The 8,195-nt window shown below is 43.9% G+C and overlaps 1 protein-coding gene across 1 annotated transcript in view; it reads left to right on the forward strand.

Moving 5' to 3' along the window:
* Positions 1 to 1,951, forward strand: part of SLC25A43 (solute carrier family 25 member 43) — a 40,975-nt gene extending 39,024 nt beyond the window's left edge. The window contains exon 6 of the transcript XR_015880234.1: positions 1,896 to 1,951. The gene's annotated coding sequence lies outside the window, so the exon portion shown is untranslated. The remainder of the gene's footprint in view (positions 1 to 1,895) is intronic.
* The last annotated feature ends 6,244 nt before the right edge of the window (positions 1,952 to 8,195 follow it).

Here is an 8,195-nt window from a genome sequence, read left to right on the forward strand (position 1 = left end):
CATAACAATGGGAGGGGCTAGCTAGGGAGTATAAAAAGCAGGAGCCATTTTAAACCTGTGCACATTCTGCTCTGCTACTAGTGAGGCTAGGTGTATACCTGCTGAAACCTGTACATTGTTACTGTGCTCTTTGTATTTGGTTTGCCTTTTACAAAGTTTATTCTACCTACAAGTGTGTGCTACCTGCACTCTATCCTGTTCCTGAATTCTGTGCTGATGGATCCCTATCGGTATAGAGTGTTGTTCACCCAAGCTGGGGTCAATGTGATCCAGGAGAGGGTCCAGCAAAGGAGGAGAAGAACATGCTGGACCAAGGAGTGGCTGCTACAAAGGGATACTCACTCTCACATGTCCCTGCTGATGGAGATCAAGGATAACAACCCGGAGGACTATCGCAACTACCTGCGCATGGATGACGCCACTCTCCAGGAGTTGCTGCATCTGGTAACCCCCCACATCTGGAGGCAAGACACAAGATGGCGGAGGGCAATCCCTGCTGAAGAGAGGCTGGTGGCTACCCTGAAGTACCTCGCTACAGGAAGGTCATTTGAAGACCTGAAGTTTGGGACACTTATCTCACCTCAGTCATTGGCTGTCATCACTTCGGAGACCTGCAAGGCTATAGTTAAAGTGCTGCAGTACCAGTATTGCAAGGTAAGGAAAAAAAAACACATTACACATTTGTTTATTTTCAAATAAATTTTTTTATTTTTTTTTATTCAACTTTTTATCATAACTCTGACAGCCAATTAGCCAGCATTAACAAGACTGTGCTGCATAGCAGTCATTAACAAATGTGTGGCAACAACACTACATACTAGTTAATTAAATATTTATTTTTACAAAAAAATGTTTTAACTTCTTATAAAAACTGACAGGCACTGTGTCAATAACAATTATGTATTTTTTATTTAAACTCTTTACTATAAGACAGCCAATTAGGCTGCATAAACCAGACTGTGCACTGAACTGTAGGCAATAACATAAGTTTTTTAGTTATTTTTTTATATAGAAAATCAACAAGTATATAAATTGTACAAAACAGCATTATCACCAACTTTTATCAATCCCAATAGCTAGCCAGCTGTATGTTTTACGGTGGGTCAGACACCAGATTGAACAGGCCAATACACACATGGCACAAGTACACATTGTGGCCCCAGCTTCCAGCAATCTGTACTTGCACCATGTGTGTAGTGACCTTGTCCAATTAGTGTCATCACCACCGTATAGTATACAACCAGCACCTATTGGGAGTGATAAAATTTGGTGATCGTACAGGCGAGAAAAAAAAAGTAGATAAATGAAATTTGGAAATAATTGGGAGATTCATCAGCCGCATCCAGCAGAGCGCTAAAAATGGTATTGCTTGGGGTGCTGGGTGGGGGAGTAATCTCCAACTGTGCTGGGGGGGGCTGACATAGGTGTTTGGGGCAGGCGAATAAAGCAGTGGGTCAGCAATATAAGTGGAGTCGTGCAAATTTCTGTTGAGTGACCTACTTAAAAGGTCATAGGTGAGCCTTTGGAATTTTTTTCTAGTTACCTCATCCATTTTTCTAAGTTGACTATTAATGTGCAGTAAAATTGTCTATTATCCGGCGGTTTATGAAGGATTCTTGCAGCTTGCTGGAGAAACAAGTCCTCCTGTGGAGTGTGCTGCTGCTGTTTTCCCTGGTTTTTTTTTTTTTTTTTTTTGGGGTGGTAGCGATGAAGATGATGGTCCTGGTAGAATGGGTGTGTCCACTGGGGTCAAATGATCCCCTTCACTGTCCCCGAGCAAATTTAGGTCCGGCGTGGAGGATATATCAGGCTCTTGGGTGGGAGTCTATATAGGGAAAAAAAAAGAAAAACAATATTATTGTCATGTTTTAACCCATGTTTTACTATTTTTCCAGTTTCCTAACACCATGGAGGAGTGGAAGAGCATCGCTGAAGAGTTTGAACAATGTTGGAATTTACTTAACTGTGGAGGAGCCATCGACGAAAAACACATCCGCATCAACCCACCTGCCAACACTGGATCATATTACTACAACTACAAAGGATTCTTCAGCATCGTTCTCATGGCAGTGGTGAATGCCAACTACGAATTTTTATTTGTGGATGTTGGCAAGAATGGCCGTGCTTCAGTTGGTGGGTCCTTTAAACAGACTGCTTTCTACCAGAGACTCACCAACAAAACCCTCAAATTGCCGTCACTGGACGAGACAAAGCACGGCCTAAATTCAATTTTTGTCGCAGACGAGGCTTTTGCATTACATGAACATGTGATGAAGCAATTTGCACAGAGGGGCCTGACCAGAGAGAAGAGGATCTATAATTATCGTCTATCACGGGCACGGCGCATTGTGGAAAATACGTTTGGAATACTCAGCAAGTGGTTCCGCATTTTTCACACCACCATAAACCTATGCGTGGAGAAGATAGACTGGGTCGTGATGGCGTGCTGTGTGCTGCATAACTTTCTGCGAAGGAAAACTACCGATCGAGGACAAGTCACAGCTAGACCAGAAGATGTAGGACCTCCGGAGGACATTGCCCAGTTGACATCTTTGTCTGCACCACCAATTTCTACAACATCGACAGCACATGCCAAAGAAGTGAGGGATGAGTATATGGCCTATTTCAACAGACCAGGTGCGGTGCCATGTCAGGAGGACTGTCTGTGAGATAAATGACTATATTGGACAATTGGGATTGAACTACAAAAACAATAAAAGGTTTTGGTTTATGAACTGTAGGCCTGATTCAGACCCGCCCGCAAGCGGGTCGATGGTCCCCCACTGCGCATGCGCCACCTCAGGCATGCGTGAGACCCGTCCAGCGTTGGCAGCTCCGTCGCTACGGGTCTCGCTACAAGACAGGGTGGCTGTCGATGGTGAGTGACAGCTCGCCCCATTTTGTAGGCGGGGAGGGGGGGTGGCTGCACAAATGCAGGCGTTCCCTTAGGAACGCCTGGCTTTTGTGGGCGGCCCTACTGACATCATTAGTGATGTCAGTAGTGGACTTCCTGCTCTATTAGAGCAGGAAGTCCACTCGGGCTTGCGGGAGCAGAGACCCTACCATAGGGTCTCGTCGCAAGGCCGATGGTCGCGATAATCACGACGGACTCCAGGCCGCTCGCACAAGCTGTGGGTGGACACCCACAGCTTTGCGAGCAGGCTGGAGAGACAACATTTTTTTAAAAAAACACGCCCTGATTCAGAGCGAGCGGCTCTGAATCAGGCCGTGTCTCTACTTACCAAAACTACTTCAGACAGTCCACTCACTTCTGTTGTTTCCTCTTCTCCCTCTTGCTCGGCCATCAGGACAACTGACTTGCGTTGTGGCTCCTGTTCACTAATGAAGCTGATGAGGTGATAGTACCAGAGTGTTGGCTGGTACAAGTCGTCCGTGCCTGCTCCAGACCTTTTTGAATCATCCACTTTTTTCTTTTCTTTTATGTAGACGGTACGCAGGTTCTGGATTTTTTGTTTGACTGCTTTTAGGTCAGCATCCGCAATGAACTTTTGGGTGTAGTCCAACAACACCCCCAAAGCTGCCAATTTCTGCATTTTGTTGTGGTACTGTCGACAGGATATCCGCCATAGATACTCCTTTGATTGGAGGATCTCTAGGAATCCAGTCACAAACACCTGTTCACTATCAATAGACATTGCTAGGAATAAAAATAAAATAAGGACATTTTATTAATCTAGAAATGTGAATTGTTTTGTAAATTTTTAATGTATGTTTCTACAGTTTTCCAGATTTTTTTGGTAAGTATTTTAATTTGGTTTTTTTTTCTGGTTTTTAATGTGTTTTTTTTTTTTGTATTCGTTTATTGAATGTAAATGGTGGCACAGTAATTTGTATAAATGACGTGTTGAACAAAATTATTCAATCGTATATCAACTGTAGACAAGTAACGACATTTGCCACAGAATATATAAGTAATTAACAATCAAAAACCATTTAAAATGTGAGTATAGTGGAATAGAAAAGGAATTAGTAGAGAGTAGAATGAGGAGGAACTTATATGAGGGGGAGGGAGGGAACAGAAAACAAAAGAAAAAAAAAAATGGGGGGAGAAGTGTAAGAGAATAAGCCACAAGTAAATAGTGTATTCACATATAATTATATGAGAAGCGTTGGGACTAAACTAACCAAGGCCTGGGAGAGGTGAATTTTGAGAGGTATACCAGGGATTCCATACGGTATGAAATTTCCGAACAGCATTGTTTTGTAGACTGGTGATATATTCCATATTTGCTATAAACCAAATTCTGTTCATTAACTCCTGGCGGCTGGGAGTGTGTTGAACTTTCCAATTACGAGCGATTTGAAATTTGGCAGCGCAGGAAATATGAAGGATTAGTTTATTTGTAGTGTTGGGGATGGAATCGATCAGAGCGCAGAGTAGAAGAATAGCTGGGGTAAGAGAGATCGGAATGGTAACAATTTGGGAAAGTAGGGTACGGACCATGTTCCAGAATGGGACTATCAGGGGGCATGACCACCACGTATGAAAATAAGTTCCGAGTTGACCGCACCCTCTCCAGCAGAGATTAGAGGTGCTGGGATAGATCTGATGTAGACGTTCTGGCACTAAGTACCATCTGGTATATACATTGTATGAGTTCTCGCGGATGGCCACACTGATGGAGAATTTAGAAATAGTCAAGCGTATAGTGTCCCATGCTTCTTCCCCAAGAGAAAGGCCAAGATCTGATTCCCAAGCCTGCTCGTGTGGTTCGAGCGGAGGAGGCTTCAACGCCAGTATGAAGTGGTAAAGGTGCAAAATAGCTCCTTTGTCATTAGGTCTGTACATGCATAGTCTCTCTATAGGTGTGGGGTTAGGAGGGGAGCAAGTGGAGGGATTCGAGCTAGCAAATTGGCGGATTTTTCTAAATATTGATAGTGAAGTTTATTGGGAATTTTATGTTTGTCTTGAATGTCTGCGAAGGATCTAGGTGAGGATACTTCAACTATATGGTAATACCTGCTGAAATCCAGGGGGAAGCCACTGTTTGAGATAGACCAGGGGGTTGTTCCAAATGGGTATTAGAGGGGAAGGGTGTGGAGAAAGATCCAGTTTTTTATTAAGGGAGTCCCAGTTATTAAGTGTCAGTGCTATAGTGGGGAATAGAAGAGCGGATCTAGGTCTATGTTTACGGGGCATCCAGGGTAGATAAGAGACTGAGTGTACATCCACTAAGTCGCTCTACAAATCAACCCATCTCTTAACATGGCGGTTAGAGTGCCAGGCGGCCAACTGACTTAATCGGGTTGCATTATAGTAGCGGTGTAGTGAGGGTAGCCCTAAACCTCCGTCCCAGGAACGTTTAGTGAGTATATCTCGACGAATTCGGGGTTTGCGGTAGTTCCAGATGAATTTACAAAGTGCAGTTTGAAGTGTGTTGAGGGTGTGGGAGGGAATAGGAATAGGGAGAGTTTGGAATAGGTATAATAGTTTGGGGAGAATGTTCATTTTCACGGCGTTGATACGACCTACCCAGGAGAGAAAGTGTGTTTGCCATTGTTGTAGGTCTCTCTGGATTGAGCTGCTGAGGGGGGGGGTAGTTGGCTTTATATAGAGATTCATAGGATTTAGTGATGAATACTCCTAGATATTTGAGGGAGTCTTTTTTCCATATGAAATTAAAATTTGACTGCAATAATGACTTCATGTTGCTGGGTAGATGTATAGGAAGGGCTTCGGATTTGGTATGGTTAACTTTGTAACCAGACAGGGAGCCATACATAGAGAGTTCTCGAAACAGATTGGGAAGAGAGGTGAGTGGTTTGGTTAGCGTAAAAAGTATATGGTCTGCGAATAGAGATAGGGTATATTGAGAATGTTTAACCTTGACTCCAGTAATATCGGGATTGGCCCGTACACGAGAGGCGAGTGGTTCAATAATAAGGGCAAATATGAGTGGTGATAAAGGGCATCCCTGTCTGGTCCCATTTGTTATTGAGAAGGAAGGAGTCGGAGAACAGGCCTCCTGCTGAGACCGTAGCGGAGGGATTGGAGTAGAGGGCTTGGATGGCTTGTAAAAACTGTCCTCTGAATCCGAATTGGCGCAAAGTTTGGAAAAGAAAAGGCCAGGAGACCCTGTTGAAGGCTTTCTCCGCGTCCAGAGCAAGCACCAGAGAGGGGAGTTTGTGAGTATTAATATAGTGAACTAGATCGATTGTGCGTCTGGTATTGTCCAATGCTTGCCTGGACGGGACAAAGCCCACCTGATCGGGATGGATTAATGAGGGAAGGAGGGGGTTGAGTCTATTTGCAATTACCTTAGCAAAGAGCTTTAGGTCAGTATTAAGTAGTGAGATGGGACGGTAATTAGTCACTAAAAGGGGGTCCTTATTAGGCTTCGGGATGACGGTTATAGTAGCTCTAGTTGTGTGCGGGTGAAATGAGGAACCTTCTAAAATACAGTTGAAAGCCACAGTAAGATGAGGTATCAAGGAGGTTTGAAATGTTTTATAATAGGACATTGGAAGACCATCGGGACCGGGTGCCTTCGAAGACTTTTGTGTTTTGAGAGCTGAAACAATTTCTTCTGCAGAGATGGGGTCGTTTAGCGCAGAGTAGGTGGTGGTATCGATTCGAGGGAGATTAAAAGAGGCCAAATAGTCCACGGTTGAGGTGTTAACGTTGGTGTCATTTGTTGGGGGGAGATTGTAGAGGCGTTCATAATAATTTTTAAATAAGGAATTGATGGTGGATGGGCTATAGTGGCTGGTGCCGCGGTCGTCATTTAATGCAGGGATAGCAGTCCTGGCCTTCCGAGCCTTCAATCTATTGGCCAATAGGGAATCAGCTTTGTTGCTCTTTTCATAAAATTTTTGGTTGAGCCAGCGTAGGGCCTGTTCAGTCTTTTCAGCATTAAGGGCATTAAGGGCAGTCCTCGAGGAGGTCAGTTGGGCGTATAGTGAATTAGAGGGAGTACATTTATGAGCGGTTTCAAGACGTTGAACCTCTGCAGTCAGGGATTTTATTTGGGACCTGCGTTCTTTATTTCTAAAGGAAGCATAATTAATGATGTGCCCACGAATAACAGCTTTATGCGCTTCCCATACCAAAGGGGTGCAAGTAGGATCATTGTTTAAAGAAAAATAGTCCTCAATAGCGGACTTCACCTTTTCCTGAAATTTTGGAATGGTAAGCAGAGTTTCATTTAAACGCCACGGGGGTCGTGAGGGTGGAACATCAAAAAAATCGAAGGACGCGGTGATGATGGAATGGTCTGACCAAGCGTTAGACAAAATAGAGGAGTCAATAAGGTGTTCACTGGCTGATGTACTACATAAAATAAGATCTATTCTCGAGTAGGACTGGTGGGGTATCGAAAAGAAAGTAAAATCCTTGGATGAGGGATTGAGGGCCCGCCATGTATCAAGACCCGATTCACGGAGGTGGTTGTTTAGAGAGCGGGTTGCTGGGCAGGGTCATGTTCTGGTAGGGGTAGAACCTTTATCGAGCTCGTGGCTAAGAACTGCGTTGAAGTCTCCTCCAACAATGAGGCTACCTATCCTATATTTGTTTATTTTAGAGAAAACAGACTTGAAGAATGATGATTGATCTGAGTTTGGAGCATATATATTAGCAATCGTGCATTCTAAACTGCCTAATTTGCCTGTCAAAATAATATACCTCCCATCTGAGTCTGTATGTACTGTGTGTAAAGAGAAGGGGATTTTGCTATTAATCAATATCGCTACCCCATTGTGTTTTGATCGACTAGAAGAATAGTATGCGGTGGGGAAACTTTTAGTGTGTAGTGAGGGATGTGACTGCGCTTTAAAGTGGGTTTCCTGGATCAGAATAATCCCAGCCTTGAGATCTCGTATAGTGCGAAAGAGCGATGAGTGCTTCTGAGGGGTGTTTAAGCCCTTGGAGTTAAGGGAGGCAAAAGTTAGCGACATTTGTCTGGAGTGTAATACTCAATATGGATAATGTAGGTGGAAGATTCCTTATTCGTTGAGAGGGAAAAAGAAAATAAAGACAGAGGGGGAGTAGAAAAAGAAAAATAAAGAAATGAGAAATGGAGAGGGGTTAAAGGTGCGGAAGACAAGGGGGAGAGAACCGGATGGGAATTCCCCGTGTCCAGCAGGGGAAAACACACTCGGAGAGAGGGACTAAGTAGTCCAGGAAGGTAGTAGGGAGGGGAATCCGAACTACCTTTAGGTAACTAATTAAGATATGT

Source organism: Taudactylus pleione, unplaced genomic scaffold (assembly GCF_031769625.1).
Source record: "Taudactylus pleione unplaced genomic scaffold, aTauple2 ptg000296l, whole genome shotgun sequence".
Classification (NCBI taxonomy): Eukaryota; Metazoa; Chordata; class Amphibia; order Anura; family Myobatrachidae; genus Taudactylus; species Taudactylus pleione.